Raw genomic sequence first — 25,073 nt, 5'->3', positions numbered from 1 at the left:
GCTTCTAAGAGTGTAGGGGGATTAATGTTATTTTTGTGCAGATATGAATTCACTACCCACTCTTTCTGAAGACTTGCTCTCAGGCAGATGCTGCCAGCCTAGGCTGTGGCATTGATGCAGTGCAGACAGCGGTTGTGAAAGTTCCTGCTGGCTCCTGCGGCTGTCAGGTTATTTCCAGAACCAGGAGGAATCCTCTTGTACATCCTCTAATTTTGATACTTGGTTATGTGTTAGAAAGACAGAATGAAGAGTTCTGTTGCACTGAAAAAAACCAAGAAAAAAGGGACCTGATTTAATACAGACATTTTGAAGAGGGCCACCTGCATTCAGTTTTCACATTTAATAACTCCACACCTCTGCTAAAATGATTTAGCATAAAATTGTACTGCATTCTTTTCCTGCTTTCATTTTGGATTAACATATCTCCCTGCATTTGAGGTGGCTGTAGTTCATGGCTTTGCTGTAGAACTCCCTGATGATAAAATGTCTATCCGTGTGTATGTGTGTGTGTGCTTTAATGCTGCTCACTCTTCTCATCAGCACGGCGCAGTTTCATGCATCGCATCAACCTCGGCACATGCAGCCTCTTTATGCTGCAGATCAAAAGGAAGAGAAAAGAATGGGAAATTTATTTTCCAAAGTGTTAGTAAAAAGCTTATTTCCCCAGCATAATGGAATCCAGGTAGCTGGCAGGCAGGCTTATGAAATGTCAGATCTCCCAAGCTGGTGCACAGTTTCAATTCAATAATTATTCTCGTTCCCACTATGCAGCTACTCAGCAGCAAGTGGAGCATCCATGCTGCACCCCATGACTGGAATGGCATTAAAAAAGAAGGTGAAAGAGCTCTTCATCTACATGCTAATTTTCTTTCTTGCAGTAAAGGCTCAAGTTCGCCTCGCTGAAAATAAATAATTACAAAATGTGATTGAAGACTGGAGTGGCCTTGCCATTCGGCACCACTCTGAAATCAACATTGTAACAATTCAGTGTAATAATCTGCTTGATGCAATGAATGGGCTTTAAAGTCCTTAGTCCTTCAGGAGGCTCCAGGAAAATTAAAAGACAATGCAGGTTTGCTCTGGGCATGCTGTGCTGCATTAGTATGCAGTGGCATGGACTGACAAGGCATCGTGAGCCACTGCTGCCAGTTTCGCTTACAGACCTGCCAATAGTGGCCAATAATTGCCTATGAAAAGCCATTATACACTGGCCCATAAAGCCACACAAATTTTCATGATGTTTCACTTAAAAAGTGCTTGTTTTGCAGGATAGAGGCCATGTCAATAAAATGGATTGGGTGTCACTTAAACCAAGTGATGTGCTAATCTCCTGGAGGCCTTGTGTCCTTAATCTCTGCAGGACACAAGTCAGTTTAGAAGCATGAGCTGTTCTCACAGGTAGCAACTATTGAGCTCTTTAATGTAAATTCAAAGGCAAAGCTTATCAGTGTGTTTCAGAAATTGCTTCAATGTGGTTGCTGTCTATGGGAAAAAAATCCACACACTTACCCCAAAATCCCTGGGCAACTTCCAAGCTTTCACTGTGCCCGTGAGCACCTTTTAATTATAAAGAAATTGTTTTTGGTGATATGTGCCTTGTGACCAATTGGATTAGAGGCATTTCTTCTGGCTATTATTAAGCTAACTTGACTATTACCCTTGTGCCGAGCATGATCAAAATGTAAATTATGGGAGAGATCCAAATTATGAACCACAGTGCAGTGCTCCTGCAGACTGAATTCTTTAGTTCATTAAAAAAAGCTTCAATGACTAGTAATGCTGTAATGAAAGGGCAGAATAATAGGCACAGGATCAAGAAGGCTGTGGCTCATCGGGGTGAGTTACAAAGGCTGTTGAAAGATTCAGACTGGGATTTTTGGCATTTCAGTAGCCTGGTCATTTTTCGACAGCGTGTAGGGCCACTGGAAAGCTGTAGGCAATCTGTAACTCCCTAGAGGGACATAAAGATGAAGAGCTAAAGTCTCCTTGGAATGACTGCAATAATCTGCTAAATATTCTAAGATACTAAAATACATTTTATGATCCTATTTTTATGTATGTATTTTCTCTCCTAACTAGTGATTTCTATTTTTCTATTCATTTGAGCTGTAGCAAGTTTTTTATTAAAGAGCTGATCTGTGAATCAAAATCACTTCTTCAGAGCTTGTAAATCCAAACCAAGGAGCAGAATGTTTATGTGTACTTCTGACAGTCTGATCTACCTTTTTCTGAAATCATGAACTGAAAGCAGTTCAAATGGATGGGCTCAGTTATTATTCCATCATCACTTACTGAGAGCAGCCTTTTCTGGCTGGGTGGGACTATACTTGGAATTAACTAAATGATAACAGGGACCCAACTCTTCAAAGTATTTTTACTGGCCATAAATATTATAAGAAGAGTAGAAATGGGAGTAAGAACCAAAGAACTTCTAATAGATCTGAAATGTGTTCGTCAGAAAAGAAGGGGGTTTGTTTCATAGAACTAGGAGCTAATTGCAAACAGTAACATCAGAAAATGCTTCAGGTAAAAAAGAAAAAAAAAATTAGTAAAATAAAGTTTTTCAGGCATTATAAAAAAGTACCAGAGTGCATCCTCAGTGTGATAAGTCAACACCACGTGATTGAGAAGATTTATTGATACTGGACAGTATCATTGCTAGCATTACCTCATTATAACATTTACCACTGTGAATAACAGCCTTGCTGTGAAGGTTTAATTAACTCTTTTGTGGTATTGAAGTTTTTAAAATTTTTATCATGACCTAATATTTAAAAAAAAAAAAAAAAAAACAAGAAAAGACCTCTTCAAGTAATTCCAAATTCGCATTATATTGCAAGGTATAAAGCAGCAAACAGATCCTCCCCATTCATCACACACAGAACTGGGAGATTGGGAGGTGCAGCCACTGAACTATCATTGTTCCCATTCCCAAATACTGAAAACTGACTTCCATACTAAAATTGATCACACTCAATTTGTGCTTATCTGTTTAAACCTGTTATTTTCCTTTAATACGAATAAATGCCTCTACTTTCTCTTGGGATATTTCTAGGTCAATTTACCCCCATCTAGCATTTGGCTAGATTGAAAAGCCAAGGCCAGAAATGTTCTTTTTTTTAATTGTTTTTAGACACATTTTTGATGCATTTCTTTGATCACTCCAGTAGTCCTTACCTCTATATTAAATCCACTTATTTTTAGCTTTCTTTTTTTTTTTTTTTTTTTGGCTAATGTTAAATGGAGTAAAATTTTTACATCTTGAGGTTTCAGAGGTTTCACCAGTGACTTAAATAGGTGCACTGCCATTTGGCAATTTCTGCTGGAAATACTTTGTGTGATAGGTACGTGGATTAAGTTTGTCTTTTGCCTGACCATGTTACACAGGACACAAAAATTAGTGTTATACAAGGTGGCTGAGTTTTTTTCCCTCTGTTCCTGTGTTACATTTTTCGGTGGCATTGGAAAAGAAAATAGGAAAAAATTATTGATAATATCCTGCAATGTATAATCTCATTTTATACCTGTGGCACATCCCCAGTGCCATCCCTTTTTCCCCCCCATGATATATATATGTGTCTAGCTGTTATTGATTCAGTTCAACATTGTATTATGAAGAAATTCAATTAGTATCCAACATTTTTTTGTATGCCAAGGGTAGCTGTAAAATTATTAAATAAGATTGATCCTCAAAGAAAATTTGGAGAACCCAACTATTGATCTCATTCCAGTACAACTGCTGGTTCAGGACAATCTGTCATCACCTGTTTTTTAGTGAGGACCTTTGGTGTTTGAGATTTCCTGTACTAGTCCCTGTCTTTTCCAATTATAGGCTATATACAGATGAATTATATAATTATATACAGAGAGTGAATAATCCATGATATGAGCCACAGAGTTCCCCCTTCAATTCAACTAAGTAAGATACAGTAGAAGTGTTGCCTTTGATGAGAGCAAACAGATCTTTTTTCACATTTTTTTCAACTAAACTAATACATTGAAAAATTGATATTATAAAATATTATGTGTTTGATTGACATGAAATTTTGGATTGGATGCTTCAGAGAATAAAAATCAGAAGAGCATTAAAGTAATCTGCACCTGGCTGATCCCCATTCCTGGCAGTGAAGAGTTAATGGCTCTGAGTAACAAGGTGTTCTGTGCCAGAGCTGTGCAGCTGTAATAAATTGGCTAAAACATTAGCAGTATAAAGTAATTCAAGATTAAATTTTGTAGCTCATATTTTTACAGTGAGCATTACGCACTGATACAAGATATTTCCATCTCATATTTCACACCATTTGAGACGAACTCTCGTTTTCACTGAAATCCCTGCTTGTTGGCCCAAAGATATGTCATATGTGAGAAGCTAAAAGCAAGGAAAAACACACTTAGAAACTTGAACTAGAACTGTCTTCAGCTGAATATATTTTTAATCATCTTATTTGGCAACTGTTAAATAATCCACGCTGTATCCTGTTTCTAACATTCTACTATTGCTACATGAAGCAGTTCTATGACAAACATCTCAGTGTTTCTTCATTCTTTTGAGATATCAGGAAAATATTGTGCCTTAAAAATGTGTCTTGATGCCACCATTTCACAACCTTTGACTTTTACTTCCTTTGGAGTTAGTAGGGTAGTAAATAGCAAACGATCAAGTAGATCAATAGGAACTCAACAAAAAAGTATATGCTGACCACAAATCAACTTATGTTGAGATTATTTTACTGCTCTTCTGATTTTTATTCTCTGAAGCATCCAATCCAAAATGTCATGTCAATCAAACTCATAGTATTTTATAATATCAGTTTTTCAATGTATTGGTTTAGTTGAAAAAAAAAAAAAAAGTGGAATCTGTGTTGTAATTAACATTTATTTCACTAGAATGATATGCATAGGAAACAATCTTTCTTCACCAGCCTTGCTTTTAAATTCCCACATTTCCTCTTCAGATCCATAATTTCTGATTATGGATCTATCAAAAAAACAGGGCGGAAAAAGTGAAGAACTGACCCAGGTAAAACTCTTGCACTTGATCTCAAAAAAAGGCTTTTTTCACCTTTGCCAGGACCTGCATGTGATTGTGTAAGGGTGGCAGTGGGAGTTAGAATGAACAGTAATGATTTGAGGCAAGAAGGGCTTTCATTTAATTCTGGGAATTTTTTTTTTTTTTTTTTCAAGGAAGGAGAAAGCAGCATGAGAAAATAGGAAGGGAAAAGTCAAAACTTTGAAAAAGATTTTAAAAGTGCAGGTTTACTTTTGCTAAGGAGACAAGTTCTGGTACTGACATTTGTCTCTAGAGTGTTCAGATTTTAGCATGCTTCTGCAGCCTTCAAACTGATGTTCAGCAATTGGAAAATACATTCTGCTTTGAATGAAAATTGGTCATGAATGTTGCTGTTGGGTTGGATTTGCTATCCTTCTAATACCTGTTTTTAGGCAGTAAAAACAAAAGCCAGCCTGACAGGCCCTTAGTATATTTGAACAGAGGGATGAATAAAGAGAAATACCTTGAGGGGCAAATATTGAAAAACAAAAACCTTCTTGGAAGGGAAAAAAATCTAGCAGAAAACCGATTTACAAAGTGGTGGCATAATCTGTTAATAGCTGTGCAAAGTTTAAAGTGGTACAAGGTCAATATGCTATGAGGGTAAATTAGTGCTAGGTACACAAAGCAATTACAGAAATAATCATGCTATGGAAACCACCAACACTTCAAGGAGCGGGAAGAAAGCTTTTGCAGACTGAAACTTTTCAGTGTCACCTTTGTGAGGATTACTCTGAAACTTCTCAATGATCACTTTAGGTTGTCTTTTTGCACGTGGCAGGATTTAATTTACATCTTCCCTCTCAGCAGAGTGGTGTCCCAGAGCATCAGTACTGCTGCCCACCAGTACAGCCTTCATACTCTTACAGCTTGCTGATGTACAGTCTCAGTGTCATTTTTGTGGGTTTATGGCCTCTCAGAAAATATTCTGTCCTTCTGATATTTGCCAACAGTACTGCCTAACCATGTGCTTCTAAAACTGTGCCTTCAATCTCTTCCTTTTTCTTAACAGAAGTATAAAGGAAATGAGCTCTTCTGGGCTTCACTGTAATTAGGGGTCTTAAAATGCTCTAGGAGCAATAAAACAACCAACAGGTTTTTTTGTGGGTTTAGACCAAGCTGCGTAAACTGTCCTGTTTTTCAGATACTACCAAATGCTTTCTTTTTTATTTTTAATAGACTGCTGTGGGCTTTGTTTTTAATATGCTTTTTACTAGGTCATGGAGCCCTGGTAAAGTTGTTTCCTTTAAAGCGTAAATGGAAAATATCTGCTATTTATTTATTTTGATGCATTTATTGCAATTACATTTGCAACTCATTTTATCTCACAGATTTTTATTTCCTTCTGAAGGAAGCAAAAGGCAAAATAAACAGCTTTTGAGACTGAAGTATTTTCTCTGGAGAAATAGAAAACGCTTCTTCCAAATTACTGAGAAGGTGGCTGTGACAGAAAATGTCAGCACTTGCATTTGTTGAAACTTTATGGAACATGCAACAATGAGGGGACAAAACAAGCTTCCATTCCTTTTACAACCAGGGTCTTGGAGGGGGAATTTGCAGCCATGCAAATTGTGCCCACTCCCTCACAAAATACCAGGTCCCTTGCACTTACTTTGGGTAAAAAAGCGGGCTATAAGTTGTTTAAATTTACTATCAAGTTAATATTAATTATTATTTTTCCTGGGAATTGGCGAAGAGTAAAACAAAGGCAAGTTTTATCTTTAGGAACCTCTGGCCCAAGCCAGGCTTGTGACTTGGGGTAGTGAAGAAGATTCCTGCCAGACATTTTGGTTGCGGAAAGTTCCCAAACAATACAGACACAGAGAAACACCAACAATGGTCAGTCTGACACCTATGGCCAATTCAAAAGAGAACATACTCCTCAAATGCTCCAGTTGGGTGGTGTGTACTCTGTTCAAAGTTATTTCCTGTTGGTGGGGGATTTTAACCCTGAGGATGTAGCAAGAAATAATCATCCTTTCTAAGGTTTGTAGAAATGCCAATCCCTCACTCTTACAGCATGGAAGAAGGTGAAGTGTGTCAGTAAAACACACATAAACAGTCATAATTGTTATTTAAGCCCTAAACTCAAGGCCTCAGGGATGGATATAGCTTACTGGCTTTCAAAGGTACTCTTCAGAAAGAATGGCAGTGAATTACCTAAAAAAAGGCAGCCATACTCATAAGGATGATTTAAAATTTCCCTCACAAATTTGTCTTCAGCTCACACATTACCTTCATAACTTGCTTTAGGCAATCTTATGTTAGAGATGCTCTATGTTAATTTTTGTTTCAGTGAGGGAAACACATCAGTAAATGCTGCTTATCCTCATTCTTCTACCTCCTGCTTCTTACACCACAATTGCCTGACACATCCAACCTAGTAATCAACCAAACGTATAAATCTGTATTTCAATCACGTCAGTATAGATGCACAACACAGGACTGAGTTTCGTTCCACTTTTTCTCCTGTTACTTGACAGAAATAGGGAGCATGAAATAGATACCATATATTTAAAGGCAGGAGGGTTTACACATATAAATTTCAATTTTAAATACAGTATTCAAATGAAATTATTTCCCTTGAAAAACATTTTACTGTTACTAATACTAACAACAGCTCATTCCCCTCATATCCACTCTCCACTCTGCAGGACCATAACATGATAAACAAATGCACAGAGGTTTTTTATAAACACAGTCTTATTCCCATAAAAGGCTGGCCAAAGAACTGAAAATCATGTTTGGATTTCAGCACAGCAACTCCCACCAGCTGAAAGCTGATAAAGCTTTTAGGAATCTCTCATGATCCAAATGTCTGGAGTGATCCTTGATAGCCCACGGCCAACTGAGCTGTGGCTGTCCACCACTCAGTGTATTAGAGTGAAGCTATAAACAGAGCCATTCCTATTTTTTACAGTTTCCCTAATATGGATAATTGCACAGAGTATTACTTCAGCTGCCAAGATGATATAACCACACAGAGCCTCAATTTCAAAGAATACATTTTGAGAGCTCAGTGTGGTACACGTTCCTTCTTATGTCATGTCTGTTCTATTTTTTCACTATGTAAATAGCTTCTAACATCTCTTCTTTCCTTCTGCCCCTCAAACAGAGGACTCTAATGTAAAAGAAAGGCAGTACTAAGCACAAGCCTATTTTTTTGAGCTAACATAATTCACCTCAAACAAGAACATCTGCAAACCTAACCCTGTTGTTGAAATTCATCTCAGGTACTCTATATATTTTGATTCCTCACATTCTCAGACAGACAACTTACTTTTATTTTGTTTTACTGCTGATAGCCCAGGTACTCAAGCTCATGTATGCAAATATCAGCTGAGGTAGCGTGGAGAAGATGCCTGGGACAGTGAACACTCATGACTGCATTTATTGCACGTTCTTCACTGTGCAGGCTGCTCTGTTTGGATAACATAATTCTTAGAAAGAAGAAATAGGGAACAATGTGAGCACTTTTCCCCAAAGCAGGCTCCCAGCCACTTTGGCTATGGGGTTTGTGACATTGTTTTCTAGTTCTGCATTCGTAAATTGCTGCTGCTCCTAGCAAAGGAAGTTTTAATTTCCATCGACAGTCATAGTGTGTCGCAGACATCTTTTATGGAAAATACTTTCCTTAGGATTTTTCCTCCTGAGAAGCTGGGAGGACTCAGGAACAAAATGCAAACATTGACTATCTGCTGCTGTGCAATGCAACAGGTGCATCTGTGATTGTCCCATGTTGGATGTTTGTAATTAATGGCCAATCACAGCCCAGCTGGCTCGGACAGAGAGCCGAGCCACAAACCTTTGTTATCATTCTTTGCTATTCTATTCTTAGCTAGCCTTCTGATGAAATCCTTTCTTTGATTCTTTTAGTATAGATTTAATACAATACATATCATAAAATAATAAATCAAGCCTTCTGAAACATGGATTCAGATCCTCGTCTCTTCCCTCAACTGAGACCCCTGTGAACACCGTCACTATAGTGTATTTAAAGTGCTTTAAATCTAGTTTATTTTTTTCCTAGTCACTTATATAGCAGTGAATCTTTGCAGGTAAAAAAATATTTCAAGTCTGTTTCTTTTTAGTCCAAGGGATCAGGCTGAATTATGGCGCATTATTTAGTTTCATTCGGCTTTGTTCTGAATTTTCCCTTCCTCAAGGATCTACATTCTATTCAGCATGTAGTTTATACTGTCCTGTACCTCTTTTCTACCCTCTAATCTCCTCTCACCCACATTCCAGAGACTGACTTCCACCACATCCCTCAAGGAGCCCTGACACCCACCTTTCTGAAAACATTTGAATTTCAGTTTTACCATCTGAAAGAGGTCATTCCACTAATTGTATCAAATGCAATCTTGGGAGGAACTAACATAGCTACTATCAGAGTAACTCATAAAGGTTAAACAATAGATCTAAGAGGCCCTGTGTCTCATTCCAAGGGACAATAGGAGATTTGTGTGTGTTTATGGCATCATTAGGATATGCATCATATTAACGCAGGCCAATAAATCATGTTTTTCTCTAGACACATTTCTGTGCATCAGCACCTGTACAGATTCTCTAGATGATTTTTATTCTCTACACCCTGCCTTGGCTGATACCTGGCTGGCAATTTTAACTGAAACAGGAAACCACAGCATGGGGGGAACTTTGTCATCACTGTTTTGCAGCGAAATTACCACTGTGAACAAGAAAAGCTGCTGCTCCCTTGCCCCACTCCTGACCCTTGCCTTTTCTCAGGAGTGGCTGGATCCCTCCAGGGAGGTGTCCTGGGGCATCAGGGGCAGAGTGAAAGCTGCCACCAACATGTCTAATCACTCTTTTCCAACAGGGAGAGACAGAGTAACATGGGCAGGGTTTTGTCTGGGCATGGCTCCAGCATCTGCAATCATGCACTTAGGCAAAAATCTTTTTCTGGAGGTCTTTACTCGGGTTCATTGTTTCTGAATTCCAGCCAGCAAGTGGAAATTCACACCAGAAAGTGGGAGGAAAATAAGTGTAAAGACATCTGAAATAGAAAGGATAAAGGAGAGAATAAATTGAGTGACCACAAGCACATGTAGAACAAAGAATGAGAAAGCAATCATCCACTCCTGGAACTCAACAGGATTTATTTTAAACTCCAACTGCCTGTTCATGAAAGGCAGGCAGAAAGCAGAATAGCATTTTCCTAAGTATCAATTAGAGAGCAGCAGAAGGTGCAGGCCCAGCCAAGTGAAAAATGGTGTAATTTTTAAAATGGTATAAGTTTTAGGCGGGTGAGCCTGGTGTTTCTCTTTTGGAAAATTCATTCTACAAGGAACAAGGAAGAATCCTCAGATTCTTCAGAGAGAGAGCAGAAAGCACAAGATAATGCCAGCAGACTTGTTTGTATTAAGAGGGACTATTCTTCAGTAATGTTTTATTTCAGGAAGAAAAGCATGTTTTAATCAATTGATACAAGATCTAATACTTTTTTTTTTTTTTCCTAATACAGTTCCTTCACAAAATGAAAGTAACCCAACGTTTAGAAAGACTAGCTCTCCACACTATAAAGACTTTACAAATCCAGGAATATCCCTCCGGGTGAACATTTATCAAGAGGAATCCACACCATGAGATCTGAGAAAGTTGTACCCTGCTTTTCCACATTCACACTTTCAAGGAGAGCATAGTTGTGTTTTCACCTTGAGGCTTTAAAAATGAAAAAGACTGGTTTTGCTCAAAAGGATAGACCCTCACATACCAGGGGTCTTCTGGGTGTCCTTTTATTTTTTATTCTTTTGGCTAAGAACTGGAGCCATAAGCTTTTTTTTTTGTGTGAAGTATGAGGCTAAACCCCCTGTCCCACGTTATTCTTAAGGAATTGAGTTTGCGTGGCAGAGATTAAACATGTAAGGAAGGAAAAGCTGCTGGTTTAAGAACTGAACCCTTCCTCTCCCTGGGTATCTAATTGATTGTGTGAAAGCTGCCCACACACAGCACTGTACACTGCTGGAAGCTGCTGATCCTCCCTCCAAGCTGGCTTGGCTCAGCGGGTGCTCACACATCCCTCCAGTGTCCTGACAACTGCCTTAGTGCTTATGGGATCAGCTGTCATCCCCATGCACAGCCTCAATTCAAATCTAACATGGAGTAAATCAGGTGTCAGTGTGCTTGTCTGGGCATTTTTAAAGAGGGCAAAAATGCTGACTCGCAGCAGAATGGGTAAATTGATGATTAGGCCAGCCAAAGAGCAGCACAAAGCAAAGTACCTTAATTCCACAGCAAAGAGCAGCAGGATCTGCATCCTGGTCTGCAGTGTCTGTCCCAAATCAAAAGCAGAAGATTAAAAAAACAAAGGTAGAAATCAAGGTGCTATAAATAGTACTGCCTCATGTCACAGACATCTTTTTAGGAAAATCCTTTCCTTAGGATTTTTCCTCCTGAGAAGCTGGGAGGCCTCAGGAACAAAATGCAAACATTGATTATCTGCTGCTGTGGAATGCAACAGGTGCATCTGTGATTGGCCCATGTTGGGTGTTTGTAATTATTGGCCAATCACAGCCCAGCTTTGTTACCACTCTTTGCTATTCTATTCTTAGCCAGCCTTCTGATGAAATCCTCTCTTCTATTCTTTTAGTATAGTTTTAATGTAATATATATCATAAAATAATAAGCCTTGAGAAACATGGAGTCAGATCCTCATCTCTTCCCTCATCCTGGGACCCCTGTGAACACCATCACAGGCTTACAGAAATATAATGCTGTTTCATCATACAGGGTATATAATATTTTCTACCTGTTAAACTTTTTTTGAGGGCAGAGAGAATTATTTCAAGGCACAAATGAAACACATGCTCATATTTGAGTATCTTAAAATATATGTCTGTATGATTCTTGCCTAGAATCACCAGGGAACATTCAGCAATGATGTAGCAGCGAAGATAAAGCTCTATCTTTAACTTCCGTTTGATGATTGACTAGCAAAAGAAATTCACAGAAATGTTGTGGATAAATAGCATGCTGTATTTATATAATTTAAAATGCTGCTGGAATGTAAGAATAATGATTAGCCAATAAATGGTTTACAGAAAGGGAAATACATTTAAAGTGAGAAAAAGATCAAGATTAGGAGATTAGTATTAGTCTTGCTAGAATGAAGTGAATTCAATTCTATTTTTAATCTTTGTCGTTCAATGGAAGCATCCTTTCAAATAAAAAATAATATTATTTTGAAGGAACTCCAAGGGAACTTCTTTTGATTATTCATCATTAAAGAAGCCAAATGAGAAGGCTATCTGTAATTTATAATTTCCATGTCAGTAGAAGGAGAAGGTCAGGTTCCTACACTTTTTTCAGGACTAGCTATATTTAACTATATGAAAAACTTCACAGTACTTGTTATGGAAATGAAAAATCAAAGTGAAATCACATTCCTCTCTTGAGAGAATAGATTAGAAAAGCAAAAATTACTGTTAGTCGTTGCCCTCATTTTAGGCTTGAAGCAGACTGTGATAGAAACTACATTGTGAAATAAATTATTCCTTTTTAATTACTTGCAATAGAAGTTATACCTTTATCCATAAAATCAAAGCAACCTATAGATAAGAGGGATGTTGACTTATTTAATGGCTAAACTGATTTACACCTTCAATTCATGAAACATGGAAGAGGACTTGATCGTCTGTTCCTGGCGTGTAGGAGTCTGAGCAGCCCCGATGTGCTGACAGATTGCATTCAGCAATATGCTTCTTCTCCAGGGAGAATGCTGCTTCTTATTTTGAAAGATTCAGGCACTGCTCAAATATGAGTATCTATAAAATGCTCATTAGGGACAATAAAAATCATTCTCAATGACTGCAGTGATATTAGGTGCCTTCAGAACCTTGATAAATTTTCATACTTGTTTTTTTGGGAATCCGCCTCGTGAAGAGATTCTGCAGTCAAGGCTAACTTGTCTTTTGGGTTTATGTTCTCATTTTGAGCAAAAGAGAGGATTTTTTTAAGGCAGGGCTGTCCTCAGCTTACATTTGCTCAAGCTCCTATTCTGCCCCAAAGTGCTAAGGCCACAAAAGCAAAGGGGCCAAGGGAGACATCTAACTCCACACCTAGGCTCTAACAGCGTCCAGGAGCTGAATTGTAGAATTATAGAAAAGGATGAAAACTGGATGAATGCAGAGGGACAATTTTATTTTCTGTGGTATTCAGATCCCAGCAAGGCCCGCTCTGAAACTGCAGAGCAACGACAGAGCAGCCATGGTGTGGTGCAGAAAGAGGTCATGAAGAAATGGCATCTGCCAGGGTGTGCTCCCTCCCGTCAGCTGAGCGTTTCTCATTAGCACAGCACCCATGCATCTTTCTGGGAGAAGACAACTAACAGGCTGCAGAAAATGGGAGAGGAAGAGTCCACAAAAGAGTATTGATATATTGGTAACCAGTGAGCTTTTTGGACTATCACCTAAAATAAAAGGGAGTAAGAAGAAATGCTGCCTTAATTCTTAATGCTATATTGTCTTACAGGGCAAGATTTCAGCAGATCCACTCCAGCTTATTCTTCATTCATCTGCGCTCACAATCACATTCATTACTAAATCACTGTTACAATATTATGAGTTTTGTTTAAGCCAAATATTCAATCTATATATCTACTGCATGAAGTGAAAACATTTAATTTCATTGCACTACTTAAAAAATATTAATTATTTTCAAGTAATATTTAAGACAAAAAAACCCCAAAGCATATGTAGAACATTTATAAAATAAGGTGACATTTTGCCCACTTCCTCTCATTCCTCTTCCCTCAATCCCTATCCTACTGGGCTTATTTAGATCTACCACTGAAAAATAAATGCCAGCATATAGAAATAATAATATGCCAACAAATTTAATGAATCATCTCTGCAAGGAGTAGTTAAAATAAAACAATTTTTGTCAAACAGTCTTAAATAATAAAATAGGACCAGTGCTCATTGAATTAGATTAAGGTATCGGTTAAAAACTCAGTGTAATATTAAATGTATCAATTTATCTATAAGCAAAGAAGAATATTTATGTCTTAGCAAAATCCATTTTTAATTTCTCTGGCACATAAATGAGTTATGATAGCCAGAAAAGACAATATGTTCTGAAACTGGTAATGATTAAGAAACAGAGTTAATACAGGCTTCTTTGTCTGCTAAAAAAAAAAAAAAAAAAAATCAGATAGGAGTAGATGGATGTCCTGGTTCTGTCCAGATCACAGTTAACTTTTGCAGTAGCCGGGAAGGGCCATGGTCAGCACCTTTTCTATAGGACCTCACACCATTGCTGTGGGCAGGGAAAGGGGGTGCATTTCCAGGGAGAATGGGCTTCTTTCACTTGAGGAAGTGTGGCTGACAGAGCAGTTGGGCTGGCATGGGTAGAGGCAGCGTGGTGCCAACCCCAAGGTGGAGGGAGCAGCACTGGCTGTGGTCAGGTTGTGGATTCCATATGGGTTCTGCTCCATGGGGAACACATCTTTTTTTTTTCAATTTTCATATTTATTATTATTAATATTGTTGCTGACATTGTTCATTCTCTTATCTCATTGATTTTTCCATTAAACTGTTCCTATCTCAGTCTGGGTTCTTTGGCTTTTGTGTCTCCAGTTGGGGAAGGAGGGGAAGTGGCACCTGGTTTTAACAGGAGCACTGAGAGAGAGAATGGAGAGCACTATTCCTAAACAGGGCAATTTAAGCAATAGGCATCCAGATTTTTAAAGAAGGGAATGAAGAAGGGAAAAAGAGAGTACTCCATCAGAGAAAAAGTTTTGTCAAGGATGCAGCTAGAGAAGTGCTGTATTTGTAATACGCATTGCATCCTCCAAGTATATCAGTGTTTTATTAAGTAAATGAACAAGTTAATAGATGTCGCAGACATCTTTTATGGAAAATCCTTTCCTTAGGATTTTTTCCTCCTGAGAAGCTAGGAGGCCTCAGGAACAAAATGCAAACATTGATTATCTGCTGCTGTGGAATGCAACAGGTGCATCTGTGATTGGTCCATGTTGGATGTTTGTAATTAATGGCCAATCACAGCCCAACTGGCTCGGACAGAGAGCCGAGCCACAAACCTTTGTTATCAGTCTTTGCTATTCTATTCTTAGCCAGCCTTCTGATGAAATCCTTTCTTCTATTCTTTTAGTATAGTTTTAATGTAATATATATCATAAAATAATAAATCAAGCGTTGTGAAACATGGAGTCAGATCCTTGTCTCTTCCCTCATCGTGGGACCCCTGTGAACACCGTCACAAATAGAGGCCTTGTGCTGGCTTCGGCTGGGGTAGAGTTGATTTCTTTCCCAGAGGCTGCTCCGGGGCTGTGTTTTGGCTTTGTGCCGAACCCAGGGTTGATAACACAGGAGATATATTTGCTATTGCTGAGCCAGGGCCTTCTCTGCTTTTCATACCAGCCCTGTTGGTGAAGAAGTTAGGGGTGCCTGAGAGGGTGGGAGGAGACACAGCCCAGACAGATGACCCCAACCCCAATGATCCCAAAGGGATATTCCAGACCTTATTATATCATTGTATAAACTGGGGGGAGTAGGGAGGAAAGCAGGGACATTTGGAGTGATAGAGTTTGTTTCCTCAAGTCACTGTGCTGAGTGCCTGCTCTCCTGGAGGTGGATGAACACCTGTGTGCCCGTGGGAACCAGTAATTTAAAGCCTTGTTTTGCTTTGCTTGTCTGTGTGGCTTTTTCTTTCCCTGTTAAACTGCCTTTATCTCAAATGATGTGTTTTCTTGCCTTTACCCTTCCTATTGTTTCTCCAGGATCCTGCAAGTGGGGGATTGAGCAAGAGATTGCCTGGTTGTTGACTGGGGTTACAACATGGTTCATCTCAGTTCATAATGGGGGACAAAAAGTGTTAAATTAATCTTAGTTTATAATGGGGGTCAGACTTGGAATTTGAGCAGCAGCTTTAGGCAGTTTTTACTGAAATGTAAAAATAACGCTGCAGCAGCCATTTTTAGACACGTAGAGATGTCTCCTGGAAATATTTCACAACTGAGAAACCAGACATAAATTTAATCACATATATTATCAAATACTTGATATTTTCTTTACTTCTCATCCTGTTTCTAAAGCAGAATTCAGCTACATGGTGCTACTTTGATCTCAGGATATTGAATGACTACAGTGGGATGTATTTGCTGTAGTCTTTCTATTAGAGCTCTCTCAGATTTTTTGTTTTGTAAACACATATATGCAAATATTTATATGGACATATACAATTAATTGCATATATCTATTTTTTGTATAAAAAAATTATTATTCAAGTCTTGAATGCTTCTTTTGCAACAGGCCTAGATTTTCAATTGGATGGTGTGCCCAAGGACATGAGACAGGGAAGATAAATGTCATCAAGACCCTTTGAAGTGTTTAATATGACTTAGAGGGTGTGAGGTTGTTTCAATTCCTTTCCTGAGGTTAGAAATGATATTGGATTTAGCTTGACTCATGGGTGAACAAAATGTGTAATAAGTAATTAGTAATGACCAACAATTGACTGAACACAACCAATTCAGTCATCCCCTTTACAAAGTTATGATTCTTGGTTATGGAAGTAAGAAAGTTCTTCACCGCAAGATCAGTAAACAAACCTGCCCATTTCACATGATCCCCTTTGGAGGCTATGGTTTTCTCATCTTTCCAGCCTGTCATTCTGAAAAGACCATGTTTTGCAAGTTCTTAGATATTTCTTTCAGATTCCTACTAGTGAGTGCCAAAGATTTCTGAAGTTCAGCAGTTCCTTCTGCCTATGGTATAATGACCTTTCTAATGCCAGGGAAGCACTGGCAGATGTCTAATGTTTTTTGGCCAAAAAAAGAAAAAAAAAATCTTTCAAAATGTCAGATGCAGAGACCTGATTCAGGCAAAATAGTTGCTTTTAAATTTCATGCAATTTGGGACCATAAGGAACCACTAGTTCTCTTATCCTTCTTCTGGAAGGCTCATACCCTGTCAATGCTTTTCTCAGGCTTGAATAAGAAGGATTTTATATCCTAAAGATCACTGTATGAAATAATGTTTGCTGAGAGGCTCATTCAGTAGTGATGTAGCTAAAAGCAACTTCAAACATTCCATAGCTATGTTGGTAATGATATCGGTTGATCCTTTAAATTTAGTTCCGTGAATTTCCTGTTTAATCTTTGATGATTATCAGTTACATACTGGTCCAACCTTTTCTGTAAACCACTTTGGAAACACTAAAACAAACACCTAGGAAAAATCCCAGTATACTATGCCATTTACTGCTCAGATCCACAAGCCCATCAAAGACACTCCCTATGCTCTTTGAGCCCAGCCCACTTGTAACAAATAAAGATCAAATTGACTGGCCTGTTGTTCCTAGCTGTTCTTTCAATTCTTTCAGAATTTTCAACGATTGGTGACTCTCTAAACTTCTGGAATATTCCCACTTTTGTGAGGACTATTAGATATTAACATGAGGGAATCCAATATTTTTTACCATTTTCTTAATGACATTCGACTGTCACTTTCTTTGGCACAGTTGATTCAAAAATACTTTTTAATGATAATGACTTTTTCTAGTCTTACAGCAGCTGACAACAAGTTTATTACACGGAGTAGGTACCATCAATACCCCTTCACTTACCATTCTATGGATTTAATTTTTCCACCTTCAGAGCTGTCTGCAGTTTGAATACCCACAGGCAAGAGCAGTTAGCAGGCAGCTTGCCTTCAAAAAGAAACACCAAGAGTATAGGTCTGATGTTCGCAAGGTACCTTGGCTGCCCTCAATGTTTTCTTTCACCTTACATACTAAACTGGAAATTTTAAGGTGAAACTAAAACCTTCCTTGTACTTTTTTTGAAGATCTGCTGGACAAAGTGGGTGGGTGAAACAACTGTCAGAGGATAGCTAAGAAAATAGGTCTGACAAATATAGATACACAATCATAAACAGAAATTTAATGACAGCAAACCACTGACAGCAATCCATAACATGCCCATTTAAGTTTTACTGTAACTTATTTAGGGAACCAGAGTAATGAGAGCCACAGTATATTGTATTGCTTTTCAGTGAGAGACTACTTTGGGATCATTTTATGATCTTGTAAAAGTAAATGTCTGTAAATGACAATCTAGGATGACAGACAGCAGAAGTCAGTGTTACTGTGATAACTGACTCTACACATCATGTTGCTTGTAAATTGATGGTGTCAAATTAATCTCAGTTCATAACGGGGGACAAAAATTTAAGTAGGCATAATAAAATTTCTAAATGGAAAATTCAGACTTGCTAACATCCTAATGTATATGAAGCCATTTATCTGTTTGGTGTGAGTCTGCATATTTCTGGTTATTCTCGTGTAGCAAAGATTTGCTCATTGCCAAACACATACTAAACTTTATTAAAACCACTTTGAATCAATTTACTCTGGATGAGTACTAATATTTCATATTTTCCAGAAGGACCAAAGGCAGATATGCCAAGAAACCAACAGTATTTTAGACTATTGTCATCCAAATTTTAAAAACCATGTCTGTTGATCTGTGGTTACATCCAGAAATCCACACTGACTTACACATACATAATAAAGCTGCTCCTGTCATGTCAGATATAGCTTGGCTTTAAGTGAAAGAGTAGATCAGTCTCATTTTTAGTGATGTAATATTACTTTCTCTAGTTTGTTTACAGACATCCATTTTAATTTATCTCTCTGAGTTATGCCAAGCATAATCTTTTTCACCATCTGTATATAGTCTTTCATATATACTTATGGTATTTCTGTCACTATAAATAGCAGTAGAGATTGTACTTACTAACCCACAGTATAATTGGCTTTGACTAGGGTTGATTTCATAATTAGTCTCAGCGTTTATGTTAGAAATATTGTGTCAATATTAAGTAAAGTTTTTTATACATATTTTGTTGCTGAAGCATTCAACTTTTTTATGGTTAGGTGGCTTTAATGCATCTCAAAAGTTTCTTATATGGGGAGACTCAGCCATTATGACAAGAAAAATAGGTTTGTCCCTAGATGCAGAGTGGATGGGATCAGAAATTACCTGTCTCACACCCTTTCTATTCATACTGAGCAACAAGGGGAAAAAAAAAATCAATAGACCCCTACAGATTTTGCACACTTGAAAAGATGCACTGGCAGATAGGAGGCAGAAAAAGGAGAGTCTCATTGTGTGTACAAATTATGTTTAGCACTAATTACCCTGAAATTTTGCAAAGAAATATTATGTGCTTTTGTTTTTTTCCTTTTTTTTCCTTCAGGATTTACTAAAGGAACAACCCAAGGTCTGTGAGAACATTACAAAGACACAGCTGCCTCTGCTCTCCTTTGCAGCCCCAAAAGCTGGCTGATTTAGGAAAACCTTCCAGAGTAACTTCAGCTCCTTTCAATTCTTTATTTAAGCTGTTGCATTATTCAGACAGTTAGGATTTTCCATAGTGCTAGAGATCCAATAAGCTTTTTTTTTTTACTTTTTAAGGAGTCATCTTTACCATAAGAACCACTTGCTCTTCTGCATATGTCACTGTTTCTCTTAACAATCCTTCTGGTTTTAGAAGATTTGGTAAGATGAAAAAAATGCCCCTTTTATTTATTTATTTATTTATTTATTTTTTGGGCACCAGGCCTTGCTGACTTTTAAGAGCTGAATTTCAAATGTGAGCATTTCAACAGAGCAAAGTCGAAAAAAGAGAGATCTCTTAGCACAGACCATTCTTCAGATTCATGTTCAGAGCTGAATGAACAAATAATGTGCTTGTTCTGGTTATTTTGCATGTAGAAAGGTGACTGGACATGTAAAATAACCACAACTGGCAAATTAATTATTGATTACAGTTCAGCCTTCAACTAAATGCAAAATTAAACATTTATTATGATCAATAAATGATGTGACAGTTGTGGCTATTCCCCAAGTGAAGTTGGATTTCCACAGATCTGTGTCCCAGTTAGGTAGCCTGGGCTCAGAGCTGTGGGAGACATGCTGGTACCCAAGACAGGAGGACAATTTCCTGGGCTTGCTGTCCCTCCTTGCCTTCACAAGTGTTTCACCACCCTGGATCCTTTCTGGAGCAATTTCCCACCACTGGGCTCTGAGGGAACCCAGGGGAGCTCAGGGGTGCCCAAGTGAATCCTTGGAAGGTGAGAGCATCCTTCCTTCATCACCAACAGGGGTTTTCAAAGTGTCTCCTCATCAACTTCTGCCTTTGGGGAAGCTAAATCTCCTTAGAGAATGTAAGGGGTAAAGAGCTGATTTTAAGTTGTCTTTTCTGCCCTCACCTTCCCCATCTAATTCACTCCCTCTGAAGAAAATTTACCATTTTTGTTTTGCGTTTCTTGTGGCCCTCTGTGACAGTGTTCACAGGGGTCTCAGGTTGAGGGAAGAGACGAGGATCTGACTCCATGTTTCAGAGGGCTTGAATTATTATTTTATGATATATATTACATTAAAACTATACTAAAAGAATAGAAGAAAGGATTTCATCAGAAGGCTGGCTAAGAATAGAATAGCAAAGAATGATAACAAAGCTTTGTGGCTCGGCTCTCTGTCCGAGCCAGCTGGGCTGTGATTGGCCATTAATTACAAACATCCAACGTGGGCCAATCACAGATGCACCTGTTGCATTCCACAGCAGCAGATAATCAATGTTTGTATTTTGTTCCTGAGGCCTCCCAGCTTCTCAGGAGGAAAAATCCTAAGGAAAGGATTTTTCATAAAAGATGTCTGCGACAGTCCTCCTTGAGTGTTTCACTTGTGGTGCCTTTCTGTTTGATCAGGGAAGACTTAAGAGGTATTAGTACTCTTAGCCAGAGAGAATTGAAAAAGAAATAGGTAGGTAAAACACAATTGTTTTCCTCAAGAAATGAAATAAAGTGTAGGAACTTGCTTCTCTTGCTCAATGCCACAAACACATTGCCCATGAATTTACAGTGGACTATTGTGTTCACGCTGCCTACTGCAAGTGTGGAATTCAAGGGCAGAAAGCTTTAAAAAATGGGCTTTGGATCAGGTTTTTAGTTGCAACAAAATAAAACTAATTTTTGAAAAGTGTAATTTTTTAGTACAGTGTGTGGCATACCTGCATGGCCTCAATGGGGATGAAGAATTAAAGTTTTCTGATGAATAGTCAACTGCTTTTGAATTCTATTATGAAGATGATTTATAGGGTTCTAAGTGTTTTGCACCTGCCTCCAGGAATGAAATATATATGATTTATGTATATGGAAGGGGAAAAAAAAAAAAAGAAGAGAAGGCAACTGTCTGATCCTTCTCTACCATGACAGCATATCATTCTGAGAGAAGTAACTGTTTGAGGTTAATTTAGATCACATCAATCTGTATTACTTGACCTTTTCAGAATAAACAGAACCAAAAAGTGACTATACAAAAAAGTCAATTTTAAAGCCAATTACACTAATTGTATTTGATGCGTAAATGGGTGTTTATTATTAAAAAGAAAAAAAAAAGCGCTGCAATAAAGCTGAGGGGCATTTAAAGACAGGAGATGTCTAATTGTAGCATATTCAGTAATGAAATCACAGTCAGCCTAGTAGCTGATTAAGGTTAATTTGAATCACATCAATGTGAATTAACTTGGCCTTTGCAGAATGAACAACACCTTTGTGCCAACATGATCAATTAGTCCCCTTAACTTCATACGTCTGCTTGGAAAGGTTAGATTTATTACTTATCAAGATAACCACTTGGAGATTAAAATCTCAGCCTTGTGTGCATTTTTTCCCTCATCATACCTCAAGGAAGGAAAAAAAAAAAGAAAATTTGAAACTTTTTAAAATCTTGGTGCAGTTTGATGTTTTATCTAACAAGCTTGAAAAGTCATGTTTATCCTAAAGTTAGGCAAAAGGCTGGAGTCTGGACACATAATAGAACTGTCTAGAAAGCACTGACTGTGCTCACACTCCTGTAACACTCTTGCAGCTTCCTATCCCAAAAGCACTGCTGCTGCCAATTATTTTTGGAAATATTCATCCAGTGTCAAGTCTATGGCTTGCTTTTACCCTTCTCTGTGATCTCCCCATCCAATGCATGGGGCAGACAGAGGGGATATTGTGTTTGTGTATGAACTCTGGTAGAGATCTCAGAATTATCCCAGTGGCAGCACCAGCGCTCTGCCATCAGCTGCAGCCGTTGCTGTGGGGATGTTTCACAAACACAAGCTGGAAGGCCAAATTGCTTTGCACCTTCTCCAGTCCATTCCCTATCCATAGAATAGGATGTTGTGTCTTACCATATCCATATCCATATCCATATCCATATCTAATACCTATATCCTTATATCCATACCCATATCCATAGCCATATCCATAGAATAGGATGTTGTGTCCTTATCCATAGAATAGGATGTTTAATGAAAATATTGGAGACAGGGTGGCAAAAATTTTACAGGGGATGTTTCCATCTCAGATTGTAGGATTAAAGCATATCAATGTTCTCTATATTGATGTTCCCTTTTGACCAGCTGATGATAAATATCCCAAGAATCCTGGATTCCAGGGCACAGACTTGCTGACAGAAATTCCTTGTCCCATATGTACTAATTAAAGATTATATAAGTTTGATGAACTCTAAGGAGAGTCAGTAGTTACAGGGATGAGAGGCTCAGCAAATTTACCTGAGACCTGACAGCATATGGTGGATTGCATGCCCTGCCAAAATTTTGTGTTTCTGTTTGTGAAAGACAGCTTATCTTTGGTGCAGTACTGTCTAAATAGAGCCAAACCTCTTTTTAAGCCAGGTACTATCTGCACACACCATAACACTACCACTGCTCAGCTCCCACAGAGCCAAAAGGACAATGGTGGGAAACCTGAACAGCCCTGCAGGGGGACAGAGAAATTGCCACAGCCAACTAATGCAGGTCAGTGAACTTCAGTTTTTTATAGAAGAAATGACATTGTTATGACACAAGCAGAAAATAAAATTTTTAAAAAGCTTTTGGAAACATTGCCATTGATGAGCAAATCTGAGAGAACGGGTACAATTATGGAAAATCTCACACTCCAGCCCAAAGAGAGAAACAAGGTATGCAAAAGAAAGTGATAGTTGCAGCTAAATTAGACTAATTTATTTAAAGGTCAGGTCACATAGGGGGATATCCCTTTGAAAGGAGGCCTGTGAAGTGGTAGTCTAGTCATCTGTATTCCTTGCTCAGTTAAAAGTCTGGGAGGGTAATTAAGGCTGCAGACAGCATTTTCCTTCCTATTCATGGTCATGCAAACCATGGGTCTCATGCATTCTCCCACCCATTTCCAGTCACAGAATAATCGTCTTGTAAATAAAACCATAACCTGCAAGGAAATAGGACATGACTGATTACATTTATTTTGATTTGTTGTGAATGGTCTTTCATGTATTTCTAAATTCTGTATATTATTGCAGCTGTATCTAGAGGGCCAATATGAAGCTGGAATCCTGATCTGCTGCATAGATGTGCGTGTTTAGTCCGAGAAAACTGTTCATCGCTCTGTGCATGTTTGCTCTTTACCCTGTCTCCCTCCCCAGCAATCTGTTCTGCTTGCCCCAGATGGAAATCAGGCAGAGTGGGTGCCACTTGTGCCTCCTGTCCAGCTGCAAGTGCTTTGCAGAGCACTGGTTGATGTGGAATAGAGTGGGGACTCTATTCAGCAGAAAAACAGAAGCAGTGGCAACATTTCCTGTGCAGGGAAGCTCAGCCCAGCCTTTGCAGAATATTTTGGAATACTGTCATCTGGCATTGCCAGTCCACACTGTATCTGGAGCAACCAGAAGTGGAGAGCTGACATGTTACCTAGTGGCATTTACAGAAAAGGAAATCTACTGCTCTCCATCAAAGAGCTGAATGCTTCTTCAGAATGGATATAAAGGAAATCACTCATAAAATTACACACAGCTGCCTTAAAGCTTGTCTTATACATGGCTTCACACAGATCCAGGACATTAGGGCTGGTATCTGAACTTATTTTGTTTCTAGTTTTAATTTTTGTGAATGATGTTAAAATATATTGTACATTCTTACCTGAGTGTCAGTGTCATCCCTTAGATGAGGCACAAACCTCAGCATAAAAAGAGGCCTGCATTTCAGGTCTGTTGGTTTGCTCTGTAACAAAGCCTTTGCTCTGTAAATTCTGCTTTTCACCACATTACTGTCTCAGGTATTTCAGTGATTTCCTGGAGGAAGAAGCATGTTGATTCAACACTGAGTATAATTTGTTTATAATGTCTGACTTAATTCTTAAAGCAAAATTTCTAAAATAAATGATTATTTGCTCTTTTCTGTATATTTCAGTTTGCTATTATTATCATCTGTTTTCCCACTGTCCAAAAAAGGTGTGTTTGGTAGAAGACATTTCAGATTGCTCTCTGAGCACAAGCATCTGGAGTCAAGAAATGACTTAAACCTTACTGCTGTCAAGGAGAAAACTGTGAAATCAGCCAAGTATTATTTACTCAGGCTTGACAGTACTTGAAATATGAACCTCACCAAACAAATGGCTCTTTTTAAGCCCACCAAAAAGACAAGGTGAAAGCCAGTGAGAAGAAAATAAAAGACACTTAGGAGTGAACCCACAGAAACAATACAAAAACCCTCTGCACTTGAAGGAAGTTGTTTGTAAATTGATTTCACACAGGTAATCAAAACATTTATGTCTGGTTTTGTAGGTTTAATATTTTTGTAGATTTATTCTTGTATAATACATGTCATATGGATTCCAACATGGTTACATATGGAGGGTATATTTCTTGCATCAATTTTATGATATTTAGAAAAAGAAATTGCATATTTACTGATGGCTTTCAAAATAGTTTTGACCTCCCTTCCTGTTCTCCCTATCATTTTTTCTTCTATAAGAAGTCTAAGTTGGCTTTCATCAGGGACCTAAAGATGGTCCCCACACATTGATGAAAGGGAGGTTAATGTGGAACAACTCTGAGATCTCTGATTCTTTCTTTATGTGTTATACTGGTTAGGCTGCACTATTAAATGAAGCAAGCAATGGCTGATAAATAAAATACCCTGAAGCCTTTTTGATTCTCTTGTATATCAGA

This window comes from Melozone crissalis, unplaced genomic scaffold, assembly GCF_028551555.1.
Source record: "Melozone crissalis strain CALT ecotype California unplaced genomic scaffold, PUWL_Pcris_2 ptg000039l_1, whole genome shotgun sequence".
In the NCBI taxonomy this organism is placed as follows: Eukaryota; Metazoa; Chordata; class Aves; order Passeriformes; family Passerellidae; genus Melozone; species Melozone crissalis.
The sequence above is the reverse complement of the archived record's forward strand: the minus strand, read 5'-3'. Positions refer to the sequence as shown.